General features: G+C 36.7%; 1 long non-coding RNA gene across 2 annotated transcripts in view; it reads right to left on the reverse strand.

The window, feature by feature from the left end:
* LOC101788099 (uncharacterized) overlaps nt 1-19,362 on the reverse strand; it is a 35,713-nt gene that overhangs the window by 14,282 nt on the left and 2,069 nt on the right. For both annotated transcript variants that reach the window (XR_001199788.3, XR_010045586.1), the window contains exon 2: nt 843-903. This is a non-coding gene — a long non-coding RNA (uncharacterized LOC101788099). The remainder of the gene's footprint in view (nt 1-842; nt 904-19,362) is intronic.

Raw genomic sequence — 19,362 nt, forward strand, 5'->3', positions numbered from 1 at the left:
AAGGTGTGTGTGCATTACTGTAATACGATTACTTTACCACTGGAGGGGATATAACCAATAAAAGTATAGCAGGATAGAATGAAATTTCTGTTTTTACTTTTTTTGAGGCATTTCTACATACATTTCCATAGATGTTACATTAAATGACATCTCAATGAACTTTATGCTATTATTTTGGAATATGAATAGACTGAATGTTTTGGAGGAACAACAATTATCAAAACGGTAACATTCATTTGGATTTTCAATATGTTCACAAGGATAGCAATTTTGCAAATAGCGCATACATCACCTTTAAGTACATGCAGCATTCTTTACATAATATTTCATAGGAATGTGGCCCTTTCTTTTCTTTTCTTTTCCTTTCTTTTTGAGACAGGGTTTCACTATGCAGTTCAGGCTGGCCTTGAACTCACCAATCTTTGATCCTCCTAACTCAGCCTCCTGAGCACTGGGATTACAGACATGAGCCACCACACCTGGCTATGAATGTGGTCTTTTGAAAATACACACACACACGCACATATTTAGATATCTTAAAATTGGCTCTCAGTCTAAGCACAAAATTTGTTTTATATACTCCTATAGTTGGTCAATGTCTAAATAAAATTTGGTACAAATTTTTATAGTCTTGAAGATGGGAATAATTTGTTTATTCTTTTACAGTAGATAATGTGGCTTGTGTCACAATATCAGTATTGCCTAAATTTCAGATACTCAACATGTATGCATCCTTGGAGAAATATTGTGGGATGAAAGAAATTGGAACGTGGTCTCATTTGTGTAGTTTGCTTGGTTTTCATATTTGATTAAGGAACATTCTTTTTGTGAGTGCAAATTACCTTAGATTTCTCCTGCAATTGTTGCACTCATCTTCAATTTTCTCAACATCCCAGGTTTTTCCTAAAGTGTAGAAAGAGAAATGTAATGATGAGTTACTACATCACATAAAAACTCAGAGATTCCAATTAGATTCACAGTATATGACCATGCCTGGAAGAGTCATCAAGTGTTTCCATGTTCTAATAAAGTAAAGAGCACTGAAAAGCAATAACCAGTGCTTTCTGATTATATTAGAAAATAATATTTTCCTTAACTATAGCAGCCACATTCCTAAAGGTTTCACACATCATATCTCTGTAGAGCTTTTTTTGGGATAAATCCAGCAAAGCCCACTCCTCCATAGTGAAGTTCACAGCTACATCCTCAAAGGACACTGCCTCCTAAAACATCAGACATAGATATCCAGGGAGAAGAGTGAGACACACAACATGAAATATTTCAGTTACTTACAAAAGCTGAAATGAGGTTGGGTCCTCCAAATTTACTTCATGTTTAGTCATCAAACACTTATTCTCCATTTATATGTGTACCTTCTTTAGGAATTTTAATGCAAGATTAGACTTCACTGGTAAAGCAACAGCAGAATGGGAACACTGGTTCTCCTGCTGGTTAACCTCAGGTTTAATTTGAACACTTTCTCTAAAATATGCTTTAACAGGGAGCCTACAAGATCAGTATTCAATAAAAAGCCTAATATACAAGAATATCTGATGGGGGCTGGGGATTTAGCTCAGCGGCAAAGCGCCTGCCTTGCAAGCAGGCGGTCGTGAGTTCGATCCCTGGTACTGATAAAAACGAAAAAGACAAAAAAAAAAGAATATCTGATGAACTGCTCTCACAGATCATACAATATATCTTTTTCTCAACTTATTATTTACTGAATTGATCCCTTTCTTCTGATATATTTACACAGCATTATGAAATTTGCATATAGGAGACATGGGAAATAATATGATCAAACTATAAATTATATATAGTGAACACCAATATATTGCAAACTTACCTTGCAGTAATAATAAAGGAAAAACTGAAGGAAAAAATGGGACATTTCCAAATCACACCTTTGGTTTGTCAAAGAAAATTATAATTGGTCAGTATAACAGATTTTTATAATACTCAATAACTAGTAATAAGGTAACAACTCTTTTATACACAGGAAAGAGAATCAAAATCCAGTATGTAAGGCACTGTTCTATTAAAATAACAAATTGCACAAAAGGAAGAGAGTGTTCAGTGGACCGACATGGAAATAGAACACTGACTGATGATAGAGCTTTTATTGCACAAAGTGGCAGAAATCATCATCTGCTTAACACAAGACTCAGGGACAAATAGATATATACATTGAAATATGCACTCTGTTCTTCATAGTCCATGTAAAACAACTGCATCTTGAAATGGGAAAGACAAACTTGAATAACTGGAGAATTCATACTTAAGTATCTTTTGGATATGAAAAAAATGGTTTTCTCAGAAGAAAATTACAAAACCATAAGAACTGCAGAAACTGATACCTGTGTATATTACAACAGGTAATAGAGACAGGAAAAAAATTGCAATGTACACAAAAGAATCTGTGTACTGGATAAAAGTCAACAAATGTAAGAAAAATGAAAATAATATATAGCAAAGAAAAACACTAAATATGAACAAGATCATGACCTTGGTTGAGGACACAAAGGAAATGGAATGGTGGAAAGACAAAAATAGCATGTGGTTTTGTGAAACAATGAAGGATCAAATGAAAACACTCCACAACCACATCCCTGCTTCAGAGTAGAGCAAAATCTAAGGACCAGTGATTTTATTCCAATGTCCAGAAAATACATCGTGTTATTGTTTCTGGAGATGAATGTGGCTCTTTCCACATCTATAAAAAGTCAACCTGAAAAAGCATCAGCGATGTGACCGCTATAATGGATGAGAAAGCATTTTGCCCAAACTCAGATATGAGCCCATATGAAATATAGTAAGACAAAGACACCACCTATAATGCTTTTCTACACAATTTTTATATACTCATGTATTCTACATTTCAAGGGGGCCAAAGTAAAAGAATATACATGGTAAGCTTCAAAAAATAGTAAAATAATTATGACAATTTTTACCCATGGGGCAGAAAAGGATAAGTCTAACAGGATTTCACTTGGATATTGTTAACTACTGCCCACGAACCAGTTCCAAGACTGTATGAAGGTTCCCATGATATTTATATTTGTGTTACTGTTAAGAATCACTAAAAGCACTTTTGAGAATAAAATATATTGAAAAATACTTAACACAAATTACTACATGGAAAAAAATTAGTTTTTAGAAGTTTGCTCACATTCTAGCATGGAAAAAAAGACAAATAATTTACAGACAGAACAGTGTAAACACAACAACACAACTACAAAAAACAGACATCCAGATACCCAAGAAGCAGTAGTCAGACTGCATACAGCTCATCAGAATTAGATTAGAAAATAAGAAAAATAAAAGACAGGAACCAGGGAGCTTCAGAGTGTCCCAAAGAGCCTGGTAGTGCCCACTCCTCTAACTAGCCGGGGAGTGTCAGAGCACCTTGGTGGGCCAGGTAGATATTTTTCCAGCCAACTCGACCCAGCCAAAGAACCTTGGTGCCCACCGGCAGGGCCTGGTGAAGCCACGACCCACAACCCCAACCAGGCAAGGAGTTTTGTAGCGCAGTACAGACTCTGGTAGGGACCCACCCCTAGCAGCTGGGGAGTGTCAGAGCACCAAGTGTGGAAGAGGTGTGTCCAGCAAACTTCACCCAGCCAGGGAGCCTCAGTGCATCATGCAGGACCTGGGAAAGTCCCAACCTACTACTCCCATTCAGCCAGGGAAACCCTCTTCACTGTGGATAGCCAACGTCAACTCACAAAACAACTGGGACTTTGAATTCATCTACCCTGCAGGAATCCACGAAAATCACAAAATGAAGGAGCAAAATTCAGTCTCAAACCTCCAGCCCATCCCAGACAAGTCCAGGAGATGTACACATAGAAGAAAGTGTACATAACACACCTGAAATTTCTGAAATGATAGCAACTTAAGTAAAGAAACAACTCCATGAAGTTGTAAAGAAAATCAGATCTGACATAATCTCCCAGGTAAAGCAAGAAATGATAAATGTAATGAAAGAAATGCTAAGCACATCTAAAGAAGACATAGTTTTAAAAAATAAAGGAGCATTGGAAAAAGATGGAACCCTTGAATGAACAATATAGGGAAGAAGAAAAATTCCATCAAATGCTAGTAAAATCACTTGAACAAATGTGAATAGATTTTGAGACCTTGAAGATAAGATTGCACCTAGTGATCAGGAAAGGAAAGGTCTTTAAAAAATAACAAGAAACCAGAAAATAACAATTCAACAGTTACAAGGCAATGCAAAGATAAATAAATACAATGCTGATAGCTGTAAATGAAAAAGGAGTCAACACAAATGATAGAAAAAGACTATTTAGAGACGTAATAGCAGAAAATTTCCCAAGCGTAGGAAAAGGAACAGATATACAGATAAGAGAAGCATAGAGAATTCCAATTAGCCAGAACCAATTAGCCAGATACACAATAGTCAAGATCCCAGAAACAGCATAAGAACAGAATATTAAAAGCTATTAGAGAAAAGAATCAAATAACCTATAAAGGAAAGCCCATGAGATTCAGCATACTTCTCAACATAAATGATCAAGTCAAAGAAGAACATGGAGTAAAGTATTGCAAATCCTAAAAGAAAACAACTTCCAACCCAGATTGGTGTACCCTGCAAACTATCCTTCAAAATTGATGGAGAAATCGGGGCTGGGATTTAGCTCAGCGGCATAAGCGCCTGCCTTGCAAGCAGGCAGTCGTGAGTTCGATCCCTGGTACTGATAAAAAGGAAAAAGACAAAAAAAAAAAAAAATTGATGGAGAAATAAGGCACTACCACAACAAAGAACAACTAAAGAAATTCATAACCACCAAAACAACCGTTCAAGGAGTACTGAAAGATATTCTAGATATACGTAAAAATGACTACACTTTATGGAACAACAGAAACACACACACACACACACACACACACACACACACACACACCAAGCAGGGCAAACATTAAAGTAACAAACCAACAGTAGAAAGATAACATGACAGAAAAAAAGCCATATCAGTTATAACCATTAATGTAAATGGCCTCAATTCACCAATTAAAAGAAACAGACTGGCAGAATGGATAAAGAAACAACATCCAACCATATGCTGTGTACAAGAAATCCATCTAACTCAAAAAGAAACTCATAGACTAAAAGTTAAAGGATGGAAAACAATACTTCATGCCTCAGGAACCAAGAAAAAAGCAGGGGAGGCAATGCTGTTTACAGACAATGTGCATATCAGACTAACAATGATCAAAAGACATAAAGGAGTTCACTACATACTGGTTACAGGAAAACTTCAAGAGTAAGAGATAAAAATCATAAATATATATGCACCAAATATGACAGCACCCAGCTATATGAGAAATATTAATAGACATGAAAAATAAGCAATAACACAATTATAATGGGAGAGCTTAACAACCCATTGACACAAAGAGTCAGATCACTGAGATGAAAAATCAGCAAAGAAATAACAGAAATGAATCAAACTTCTGAATAAATAAGACTTAGTAGACATGTACAGAATATTCCACCCAAGAACATCAGAATACACATTCTTCTCAGCTCCACACAGGACATTCTCTAAAACAGACCATATACTAGCCCATAGAACATGCTTAAGTAAACACAAGGAATCAAAATTATCCCATGCATATTATCTGAACATAGTGCCATGAAATTGGAAATTAATGACAAAGGAAATTGCAAAAACCCCATAAACACATGGAAATTAAATAATAACCTCCAATGAGTCACGGAGGAAATTAAACAACATCTACAAGCAAACAAAAAAGCAAATACAACTTACTGGAACCTATGGGACACAATGAAAGCAGTCTTCAGAAGGAAATTTATTGCAGTGAATTCTCACATCAGGAAAAAAAACAAACACAAATAAACAACCTTATGCTATACCTCAAATAGCTAGAAAAAGAAGAGCAAGTCAAGCCTAAAGCCCAGAGAAGGAAGGAAAGTATAAAGATTAGAGCAGAAATTAACACAACTGAGACTAAGAAAACAATACAAAGAACTAATGACTCAAAGAGTCGGTTTTTTGAAAGAATAAATAAAATTTATAAACCCCTAGCCAATTTTATTTTTAAAAAAAAGAAAGAAAAACCTAAAATTCATGCAATAAGGAATGAAAAGGGTGAAATCACTATAGACCTTGGGGAAATACAGAAGTCAACAATACCTACTTTGAAAACATTTACTCTGATAGGTTTGATAACACAGAAGGAATAGACAGATTCCTTGAGAAGTATGAATTACCAAAACTGGATCAAGAAAATGTAACACTTCTGAATAAAACTGCTGAATTTCAGTAAATGAAATTGAAAATGTAATTTAAAAAAATTTACCAACAAAGAAAAGCAAAAGCCCAATTCCTGATGGATTCATGGCAGAATTCTACAAGAAATTTAGAAAAGACTTAATGCCAACATTCCTCAAACTTTTCAATGAAACTGAATGGGAAGTAAGCCTCCCTAACTCATTCCTGGAAGCAAGTATTACCCTGATACCAAAACCAGACAAAGATCCAACCAAAAATGAGAACTACAGGCCAATTTTCCTAATGAACACAGATGCAAAAATCCTCAATAAATCACTGGGAAACAGAATGCAGCAAATCATCAAGAAGAGCATACACTGTGGACAAGTGGGATTCATTCCAGGAATGCAGGGAGGGTTCAACATACACAAATCAATAAACATAATCAACAGAGCCAAAGACAAAAACCATATGATCATCTCAATAAATGCAGAAAAAGATTCTGACAAAAATGCAACACTAATTCATGATACAAAACACTATGGATAATTGGAATAGATGGTCTTTACTTCCATCTGATAAAAGCTATGTAGGAAAAACCAATAGCCAACATTTTACTAAATGGACAAAAACTGAAAACTTTAAACCTAAAATCAGGAACAAGACAAGGATACCCATTATCATCACTCCTCTTCAATACAGTGCTAGAAACATTAGCTAGAACAATCAGACAAGAGATATAAATAAAAAGAATGAGGATAGGAATAGAAGAAGTTAAAGTATCAGTATTTGCAGATGACATGATATTCTACACAGAAGAGCATCAAATTTCTCTTTGCACATGATCCAGCTACTTTTGATGAAATCAGCATGCTAATCCAACATGAGACAGCCAAGCAGTTGACGTGTCACCTCAAAGAACTCAAGATTGAGGGCTGAAATAAGCAAAAAAGGAAATCATAGCTGGCACTGAAAAACAAAAAGTTTAAAAACTAGTGTTTTAGCCAGCTATCATTCCAGCACTCTGGAGACTGAGGCAGGATGATTGCCAAGAGTCTGAAGCCAGCCTGCATACATAGTGAGTTCAAGGCCAGCCTGGACTACATGGCAAGATCCTGTCTCAAAAACAAACAAACATTAGTGCTTTTGCTTTAGGACCAGTGGCTTCCTCAGGCCAGCATCAGAAATAGCTTCCCCTACCTCTGCTCAGCCCAGATAAATAAATGAAACATTCAGATGCTGATACCAGGAAGCCTAGAGCCCAGTTTCCTTTCCACTATAAAGAAAAAAATGAGCTAAAGATGGCTAAAAGTGACAAACCAAGTATGGAGATTTGCATTATCTTTCTATGCTCCTCCTCCCCTAAATTATTTACTGTAGAAGATACTCCCCTGTAAGTGGAGAGGTTGTGATTGGAGAAAAATGGGTCCCTCAACCTCCTAGGAGTTAGTTTTGATTAAATCTTTTTACCTTTTTATCCAAATATATAGTCTCTTTTGATTTAGTCAGTGGCAAGCAAAGGAATCTGAGCATCTGAGCCTAACTGGTAACTGTTCAATAATTCTACATTAATGTGGAATTTTTTTGTGTGTATTACTGTTGTCTCTTTCCTCATCCATTTAATGATAATGTTCCGAGCATTCACTATAGTGATACAGTAAAATGGGGCCAGTGCATTAAGTCCTTAAGCCAGAATTTAGTAACAAATTAGATTTTTTAAACACTGACTATAAGAAAGTACATGCATTTGGTGCCTCTGCAGTCAAACATGGATGATCAAGATTTTCATAGTATACACATTCTAAGTAACATATATTTGAATTGAATTGTTATATAAAATATTTATTTTGATAGCGTTTGTTGCTTAAATCGTCTTTTTTTTGTTTTGTTTTGTTTTTTGTCTTTTTCCTTTTTATCAGTACTGGGGATCGAACTCACGACTGCCTGCTTGCAAGGCAGGCGCTTATGCCGCTGAGCTAAATCCCCAGCCCCAACTTAAATCATCTTTGAAAAATGATTTTCAATTTGCATTATTGATGTTCACTACAGACATCTCATTTCCTAGTCTCTAAGAAATGAATGAAGATCAACAAGACAAAACTAATAGCAAAATTCACAATGTAAAATGAGACACATTTATAAAGACCATATGTATTTTAATTTCTATGAAAGAGCCACTAAATGACCCATGTGGGACATCAAATTTTGATTGTCAACAACTGGAATGCTGTGATTACATAGTTATATCACCACATCTAACAAATCAAGGATATTATAAGAGGGGAAAAAAGTATAGTTATACTGTCATTTAATGAACTTCAGATAGTAGACATATAAATTCTTAGAAATACATAATATTTCAAACATGATATATGAAGAATGCTACAGAATCTAACAAGATGGCAAGCAACTGAAATGACCATCAAAAAACTTCCCTTTGTAAATTTATCTCCCAATGGAATAACAAGTGTTTCATTCAAACTTGAAGATACTGATCAAAATGTAATATGTTTATATACCAATTATGCATGATGAGTATATGTGTCATGCTTATAATACATACAGTAATATAACCATTATCCTAAAAATGATACACCCAGCTGGGCATGGTGTCATACATCAGTAATTTTTAAAAAAATGTTTAGCAAGCTGGGTGTGGTGGTGCACGTCTAATCTTAGGACTTGGAAAGCTGAAGCAGAAAGACTGCTATGAACTCAAGGTCAGCCTGAGCTACACAGTGAGACTCTGTCTCAAAACAAAACAAAACAAAACAAAATCTGCAACTAAGTTTATCAAATTAATTCAGTCTTCACCTAAAACCAGACAGCATGCTTACTAGAAATGGTAATTATAGATCCATTCTACTTATGCTTATAGATCTTCAAATCTAGTATTAAACATTACCTAGTCAAACATAAGGATTTACTAGAAAATGGATTCTCATCTTGGCACATAGCTAAGTGGTAGCATGAATTCTTAGACTGTGTGATGCCCTGGGCTCCATCTGCAGGGCTAAGGGGACATGTGTGCACGTACGCACACACACACAGCAACTTTATGATAAGTGAAACTTTATTTTATCCATGGTAAGGATGGCTCCACATCAGAAACCTAAATCAATAAGCCTCATGTGACTATTTTTTTAAATCACCGACTTATCCTGGTAATATTTACATCTTATGGTCCAGGTAAACTTGATTTTTGTGTCACAAACATTCAAAGGTCCACTCTAGGGAGATATACAACAGTATGAAATACAAAAATGTGAAATCTAGAACAAGGTACTAAAGTAACTTTCTAAGAATGGAGGAAAACTTCACATGTAAATTTGTAAAGCCAAAAATGTTAAGGTGATGTTGAAAAAGAAAAAACAAGAGTAAGAGATCGGATTTCTGTCCTGCTAAAAAAATCCTTGATGAAATGAATGTGCAGATGAAAAAAATCAGAGAATGTATTTTCAGTCTCTGCAAGTGACAAAGAAATATACAGATAAGATTTAATCCATAAGTATCCTCATCATAAATATGAACACATAATATATGCCAATAATTTATACAAGGGCTTACACAGGAAAGAGAAAAATGAAGATATAAAAGAAAGGAGCTACAAAAGACAGGGAAAAATGGAGCTGGATCTCAATTCTTATAAAATACATCAAGGTAGAATATGCTGGCATTGTTATAAGACACAAATTACGGAGGGGAGGTGACGCAAAGAAATGCAGTGCATGTCACAGCAACTTGACTGATCCCCGCACCTTTGTGCTCCAGCAGCTGCCTGCGGCACCTCTGGGCCACTTGCAAGACCTGTGGCCGCAGGCTGGGAGTGACTGGGTGCCCAATGGCTACCACTGCGGCCGCCCGCCACCACAGTGCTCCAGCCACTGCCACCTGGAGGGGAGGTGATGCAAAGTAATACAGTGCAGGCCACAGTGCTTGACTGATCCAGAGGGGAGGGGCCAGCATATGCTGTCCCTGTCTGCAACTCACTAGCACACTGCAGTGGGAAGGGTCATCTAGCCAGCGTGCTTCAGAAGAATTGTAACCAACAAAGAAAGAAACTGGGGCCTCCTGGAAGAAGCAAAAAAGATGGGAAGAGGAAGCAACAACAAAAAGTCCTCAGGTCCCAACCTTGAGAATATACAAAGGAGAATGAGAACAGCAAACATGCAATATCAGACACAGTGCCAGTGGACATAAAGAGATATATTTGGGACCTCATAGACAAGTTCAAAAGTGAAATATTTAGCCAAATAAAGCAAGATATAAGAACATTAATTAAAGAGATACTAAGCACCCCTCAAGCAGACACAGATGGAAGAAGGGAGGAACTCAAACAAAGGAGAGAACCATTTGATGAAGAATATTAAAAAATATAGAATACATGAAGCCAATTCAAAGAGATCATCAGGATATTAAAAACTCTGTGGAAAGATGGCAAATCAGCTTGAAAGAAACTAAGGATAGATTATCCAAACTGGAGGGCAATTTTGCAATGTGGGAGTATGAAAAGGAAAACTTTTTAAAAATAACAAGGAAACAAGCAGTAACAATACAAAGGCTAGAAGATGACAAAAGGATCTATAACTTGAGAATAAAGAATGTGAATGAAGAAGCTGGGGTACAAACAAAGGAACTACAAGGTTATTCACAGAAATAATTAAGGAAAACTTCCCAAACATAGGAAAAGGAAATGATATTCTGATATATGAAGCATACAGAACTCCAACCACCTACAACCAAAACAGAGCTACACCCAGGCATATAATAATCAAGATCCCAGAAATTCAATATAAGAACAGAATATTAAAAGCTGTTAGAGACAAGAAACAGATCACCTTCAGAGGAAGACCCATCAGAATAATGGCAGACTTCTTGACACAAACCATCAAGTCAAGAAGAGCCTGGAGTGAAATATTCCAAGCCCTAAAAGAAAATAACCTCCATCCCAGATTGATATACCCTGCTAAACTGTCTCTACAAATTAATGGAAAAACAAGATGCTTCCAAGACAAAGAGGAACTTGGGAAATTCGCAACCACCAATCCAAGTCTACAGAGAATACTGCAGGGCATTCTAGAGAGAGAGAGAAAAGTACTAGGATTCCAGGAACAGTGGCAGAGAGGCCTCAATCAATGGAGCAGAAAACAGAACGAAGAAGATAAGCAGACAACTGATGGCAAAAATGAGCATAACAGAAATGAGACAGAGAAGAGTTTATTCAAAACTGATATGATTGATAGTATCAAGGCTGAGAGTACAGGCAACTACACTGAAGATGACAAGACTTTATGATACACATTCTAATTTGACAACTGCCAGTTTTTGAAGTTCTATTCTATATACAAAGTTGTGTTTTTATTAATATTATGAACTGATATATGAACTATTATGAACTGATATATTCAATTATACTATGTCTGATGATATAGCCAATTCTATTGGAGATAACAAGAGACAACACAGGAACCATGGTAGAACTCTTTGTACAATGGTCTTATATGTTTATTTCGCTTCATGTGTTTATAGGAATATGTTTTGTTTTGCCTTGCTTTGTTTTGTTTCTCTAATATAGAAAGGATAGAAATACATGTTAAGACTCATGCATGTGTAGAATCTGTAAACAGTTTATGAGAACTGATCTTATGACACATGATGAAACGAACAGATACTTTAAAGAAAAAGATACACTAAAATACCCAGTGCTGATCCTGGAGTGTCATAATGTGAAACCCAGCAATAGTATTATTCTTTGTTCAGAGTGATATTAGCCTGCTTGGGTTTATTCAATGTCAACATAATTGAAGATATGGATAACTGCATGTATGTTTAAGTGTATAGGATTGATAACCATATTTCTAAGTTTTTGTTGGATAGTTGAACAGAACTGGTTGCAATCTCACTGTTTGAATCCCCACTTTATATGCTCCACTTTAGTATCTTGAATAACTATTTGTAAGAAGACAATCTGGAATCATCAACTAGTGATTTCTTACTGTTTATTTTTTCTTTGAAATTATGTATTATTTCTACCCATTTTCTGTTTTGTTTAGTCTTTCTTTAAATTAAATTTTTAAAAAAAGACACTACAGTACCCAGTGCTGATCACGGAGTGTCATGATGTGAAATCCAGCAATACTATTATTCTTTGTTCAGAATGATTTTAACCTGCTTTAGTTTGTTTAATCTCAACATAAATGAAGATATGGATAACTGCATATATGTTTAAGTGTATAGGACTGACAACCATGTTACTGAGTTTTTGTTGGACAGTTGAACAGAACTGTTTGCAGTCTTGTTGTTTGAATTCCTACTTTACATATTCTACTCTTGTACCTTGAATAAGTATTTGTAAAATGACATGTAAACATCAACTAGTGATTTCTTAATGTTTATTTTTTTCTCTGAACATATGTATTATTTCTACTTATTTTCTATTTAGTCTTTCTTTAAATAAAATTTTAAAAAAGACACAGAAATTATTGCCTACTGGTGGTAATAGTATGGATAGTGCATATTAGATTTCAAATGGAAATGGACTGTGCACTAGCACACATGCTTCTAAACATATGTGGCATTTTCTCAAATCTGTTTCTAGGGCAATAAGAAAGAATGTGTCCTGTGGCACTTGTACCATAGAAAGAACTTGAAAAACCATGGAAAAGCCCAATAAGTTAATTATGTTACATACATGTTTTCTGGAGCATGAAATCACAAGTGGTTGAAATTCTATATCTCAGCAGGTTCAGCAGACACAGAAACTCCTGAATGATATGGAATCTTAGGGAAAAATGGTTGCCCAAGAGCTGCCATCTTTCTACCTTTGCACCCCAAACCCAATCTAAGTGACTGCACCCAGATAACTCCCAGTCTATACTTCAACATTGTCTTGCTTTTGGTCCTTCACTTCAGGCTGATTTTCTGATGCCACTAGATTGAAAACCAGGAAAGGATCTATTGTTTGATGTGCTATGATAACACAGACTGGGGGTGTAGATGCCAGACTTAGGAGTGGCTTGAACTGAAGCTCTGTGCTTTATATCTCAACTGTATCCTCATATGGCATCCCCATAGGCTTCTCCAAAATACCAGCATCAGGGAGTTGTCCACAGAGCATGGAGAATTTAAGAGAACTCGGGAATTTCAGAGATTGCAGGTCCAGCCACATATGCAACACATAGCAAAGGCTCACAGTCACCTCTTCTCCAGACAAAATGTAAGTCACTGCAAAGGAAGAACTGCCCCAAGACTTGAATGTGACAGTGCTAGGCAGACATGACTTCAGCCCAGTAAGGGCAAGGAAGAGACATGGTGGGGGTGGAGGGGAGAAAGGGCAGGGAGGAAAATCAAATATTTTCTCCAAGATTAAGGCAGTTAGAATGGTTCCCAGAATCAGCATAAATTCATAAGAGGAAGTGAAGTATTTTCTCTTCAGCACTGTACACGGTCAATGCCTTGTAGTTAAACTGCTCAGTCCTGTGGCTGTTTATTGACAACTTCTATTCTATTCCTTTGTCCTGGTAACACCAAGCGGGACAGTAACAATGTAGTGGCACACCCCTCCCTAATACAAAGGAAACAGACAAATAACCAACCAAATGAAACCAAACCCAACCAAAAAGAGAAAACAAAACTCAAAGTAATGCTCCTTTATCCAATTACTACTCAAAATGCATCCCAGTTCACTTCCTCAGGAGAACCTACTTAATACAGCGCTCAACACTAACCATTAAGTTTTATACTACCTGGAGGAGCACTGTGGCTGTTTTCCTTGGTGTCCTGTCATAGACAGAGCAGTGACTCACTACTAATGCCAGCATCTTGAATTGAATTGGGCACAAACATGCATCACTGAAGTTTCATTTAATCAAGCATTGTAACTCTATGTAATAGAAGTAATTCCAGAACCCTCATCTTAGCGAGGCTTGGTGGCACATGCCTGTCACCTCAGAACTCCAGGGGACTTTTAAACTAAGATCAGAGTTTCACTGCAGCCTGGACAACGTAGTGGTACTTGATCTCAAGTTTAAAAACAACATATTAAAAAGTTTGGGGAATGTAACTTGGGGCAAAAGTCCTGAATTCAATGCTCTGTACAAGAAAAGTATCAAATATATCTTGCAATCCTTTGTGTCCTGGAGAAACTCCTTCCCATCACACTTAGATGATCAAGTCCAACAATTTTTAAGCCCACAAAAAGGCCACATTCTTAATTTCCAATTTTTCCTCAGAAATAATTAGGTTAACTGATCTGCAGTAACAAAAGACATATTTAACTTTCACTAAGTTCTTTTCTTTCTCTGAGGTCTATGATCTTTGACCTATCCTCAGAGATTGAGGCAGGGGACAATTCCTTTAATGTCAAAGAACAATCTGACCACAGGAAGGCCTTCCCTGTTGCACATGGTGATTTTACCACCCTCACCATCTCTTCCTCTCCCACTTCTTTGTCCTTCCTTTTGCTCCTCCCTACCAAGAAAAGCTTTATCCCTAGGCATTCTTATGCCTGCAGAACTCACATTTAGGGTTTTTTCCCTAGTGTACTATTCCTTTAATAAGTCCACCTCAATCAGCATTTTAACTTTTAAAACAATGTCCTCAAACAGTCGAAGGGCTATAGCAATTACATGAGATGCCACCCTTCTCCCTTTCACTCCTACTAAATCGTAAGTACACATAGATACTCAAATTCAACAGGTTTCATAAAGTGTGTCTAACAGGCAGCCCTTTCTGGGAGTAGTTCTTGGCACTTCTCTTAACTCTGCTAATAAATTAACATCATCTCCATTTTTCTCGGCATTCTAAACTCTATGGAAGTCCTCCTTAAACATCTATTTGTTGGGCCGGGGATTCAGCTCAGCCGAATAAACATGAGGTCGATGACCAGTACAAAAACCAAAACTGTCTATTTGTTATAAGATACACAAATAAGGTAGTATTTTTCTTCCTGCGCTTTTGTGTATTAACACAGGAGTTCACTGCATTCACAGCACTCCACCACCCAGTCTCATCACAAACAATGCTAACCGGTCTCTGGATTATCTTGGCATTTAATATCACCTATCACGAGTGTGGGGAAATGTTGGAAATTTGAGGAACTTTCCTCATGAAGGAGCATTGACTGAGGAGCTAACATATGAGTTTAAGACCCTATACCATAGACATTTATAAAATTGAGACCCACCAGGTCTGCTGGTAGAGGGATGAGCTCAGGGAACCAGCACACGGCATCTCCTCCACCCCAGGCCCTCACCTGAATCGGGGTCTCGCCACAAATCTTTCCCACTCTCTGCACACAGGTGGAGGTGCAACTGAGACCTGGGGCTCCCGAGACTGCACTCGAGCTAGCGGGGTGGCTTGAGAGACGCAGATGTTTGGTACCCAAAATGGGCCGGCCTCAGCCAAGGCAGAAGAGACAGAGTTTATGCAGGACTGAGATCGGGAAGAACTTTGACTCTGGAGCAAGCAGGGAGGCTCCCGTTCGGCATTATTGGTTCCCACCACTTCGGGTTGATCTCACCCACACCGTAGCCCATTCCGTCCCAATGCAGGAAACCCATCCCACACTGTCACCGTTGCGTGACCTGAAGGCCTCTCAGGGTCCTTCCAATGCAGGCTGCGGCCAGGAGAAATCCTTAAAGCAAGGAGGCTTAGCGCAGTGAGCGGCTCTCAGCGGCGTGGTTAAGACCGCGCTTTCCCGACAGGAAGAGCCCGCCTCCCTCGGCCCACCTAATTGGACAGTTCATATGCGTCGTTAGCATTGATTTGTTCCTGCCCCAGGGCCTGCCCTATCAGCTGCGAGAACAGTGAAAACAAATCTCTACTCGTGTTAGTGGAGCTGAAAAGACCGTAACCAAAGGCTGCTGGACCAGTTTCTCTTCCAGGATACAGCATGTCTTAGGCTGCAATTAAGAAGTTTACTCGTAGCTTTGCTACCCTAAGTGGCCACTGCCTTTTGTTTTCAGTGTCTTAGTAATTTAGTATGTTCTTGAACTCATTACAGAGCTCCAGGGTGGCCTTGAGCTCGCAGTAATTCTGCATTATCCTACTAGTGTTGAATTTATAAGCGTACACCACCACTTCCAGGTAGTCCTGCTTTCTTATTGGACTCGGTGGACTCTTCCTGTATGCTACTCCTTAAAATGGAATCCCACATGTGCTAAGACAGTTCCCGAGTTAATACACTATGGAAAAATCGCTGTGAGAAAATATGAGTCCAGGAAAGACCAGGACACAATGGAATGGAGGGAGGGTCTGATGTGAGAGGTTAAAAATATGCAATAAGATAATTGGATTCGTGGACAAGTCTTTCTCACACTGTTTTTCTCAATTTATGCTAAGAAAATAAACATATACCAAAAAAGATTCGTTATTAAATAAATCCACTTCTTGGTGTTGAGGAAGAGAAACCTAAAGACTCCAGAATGTAATCTTCCTGGGTCCTGGAGTACCAGGCTCTCAAGCTGAAATTCTATCTTGCAACACTTTGATATTCCTACAAGAAAAATATTATCTGGCATCATGTGACACTCTTGACTAATATCTTGTTTGGCATGAGAAGTGGATACGAGGTCAGTAAAGTGCAGCTCTGTTGTGTTGAGTCATGAAGGTTGTGACAGTTATGTCCGTATCTCCTGCCTCTCCCTTCTTCTCTGGTACCAGTTTTGTTCTGTACTTCTTATTTCTTATATAGTAATTACTTTTTTTCATTCTAATGACATTCCTTCTTTGGAGTCAGATAACAAGCAACCCAATCTCTGAAACTATGAACTAAAATAAAAGTTTTATTCTTGAGTTGTGTATGTTAGGTATTTTGTATCTACACTAAGAACTTAATGAAATTGAGTCTGAGAAAAATAAAATGCCAAAAGCATCAACTATTTTTGTATAAGAGTCTACAAAAATTTTTTCCATGAGTGCTCTTCAGATGTTCTTCATATAAATGCTTTGACTCCAGCATCTCTCTGCATATCAAAACCACTTTCCAGGGAAAATATCATGCTAACCAGTAAAAACCATGAAAAGGACAAAACCTCCAATACAATTTACATGTTTATCATCTACTTTACGTTGCTCTGCAGCTTATGGCTGTCAACAGTCCTACAGCTATTCTGAGCAGCTGGAGGCAACAGAGATGCAGCTCAAGAGGGTCTAGGGGGATGGTCATGGCTCTTCCTCACCAGGCTCAAGATATGTCTCAGCTTTGAGTCACTAAACTTGTCTATTTGCCACTATAGTTTATTCAATCTGCTCTACCAATGTTGATGAGTTATATGACATCAATATACCAAATTTGTCTTTGAATATAAACCAAGAGAGTCTTTGTTTTTCTTATGTGCTTATCAATGAAGAACAAAAAATTTCTAACATTCTGTATGGATTTAAAACATGAATTGTTACTTACTGAAAAACAAAGTTGCCATGAAACTTATTTGCATATGATAAAATGTATAGATATGTTAATAAAATGTGAATTGTCCACTGCTTCCTGTGTATTGGTGGTTTCCTTACTCTTCCAGCTGAATACTGTCCCAAGATACCCTGTGCCTAGGGATTTTACACACTGTTTATCTTTTAGAACAATCTCTCAACCCTCTCACAGAGCTATAGTTGCATCAACCTTTTTCTCTTGTCAAATCCTAAGCACTATATAAGCTCCTCTCCCTTTCGAAAGTGTAACTGCTCTAAGTTTTAATCTTCTGGAGGCTGAATCACATCCTTCTATTTCAACTGTTTGTTTAAATGGTGTTACAGTGACTATGTTGATATTTTGGATGAATTCACAAATATGTACTAATAAGAAATTTAAAAAGATTTAAGGAATTGAAATTATTATCAGGCAAAATAAAAATTGAATGAAAGGGTTAGACTTAAAGTGGTAACAAATGTCCAAGAAAGCGCAAAAGCAGTTTGAGGAATTTCATAAAGGAAGGAAAATAAACACAGAGAGCGTATAGTTAAGATAATGACATAATTTTCTCAAGCTGAAAAACATGAGTTTCCAGATCAAATATAACACTGAATAGACTACAGTGAAATTTTAGAACATTTATATTAGAAGACATTATTTTCCTATTTTCTCTACTTCACAAATATTTTATTGGTAATATGGAAGATTTCAAAAAATAACAATATGATGTAATCAAAAAATATGAGAAATATTTAAAATAATTATTACAGAATGATACTTTTCCATGAATTCCCCTCAAAATTCTCTTCAAATTTGTTGATTTTATTATCAGTGATGGTATTAACAGTTATTTTGAAGAAAACAAGTCATTATAATAGCCATTGATTTAATATCATCTTGCTTTGAAGTCCTACCATGCTTTTGTTCTTCTGTTTCCATTGGTTCTATCATGTTATATCTTATTGGATTTTATTATGTGTGATAGTATAAACAAATTTTTTTTATAGAAAATGAGACATTATTTTCCATTGTTCATTGTTCATTTTTGGTTATTTGGTTCTGAATGCCCTGTAATACTTTCATTCTCTTGAATGGTTTTATATTATTTTGTTATGCTTGATACTATTGTATGTGAAGGTATGCTCAATTATTTCAAAGAAAGAAACATTATGGTAGCTACTGTTAATATCGGGTTGTCTTGTGGTGAAATGCTGTGTTGCTTATGTTGTTCTGTTCTGATTGTTTTGTCCTCTTGTCTTAATCTCTTTAAAATAAAAAAATTTTTTAAAAATTCTCCTCCAATTTGAACATACTTATCCATCATTTCCCCCACAATTTACAGCTGTTCTAGAAAGTCATATTTCATTACCATAACTCTGTGGCTGCCTTACTTATGGTCCCAAATCAATTCAAAATGCTTACATTGATTTTTATCAAATAAATTTTTTTCCTGTGTCCCCATCCACCTTATTTTTTTGATCTACCACTGTCTTATGGCTTTTCCCCAAAGTACAAATGACCATGCCAAATACATATTTTTAATTGATTTACAACATTGAGACAGCCACAACAGCAAAACTAAAGACATAAGAGAGGACTTAAAGAACTGCTTTTGAAAGTAGCAAGAATGTTGACATAAGTGAAGCAGAGTATTCTGAAGGAAATTAATGACCATGCATCTTTTACTGCAGT

The sequence above is a fragment of the Cavia porcellus genome, unplaced genomic scaffold (assembly GCF_034190915.1).
Source record: "Cavia porcellus strain 051 isolate PalLab524CR breed Dunkin Hartley unplaced genomic scaffold, mCavPor4.1 scaffold_37, whole genome shotgun sequence".
Taxonomy (NCBI): Eukaryota; Metazoa; Chordata; class Mammalia; order Rodentia; family Caviidae; genus Cavia; species Cavia porcellus.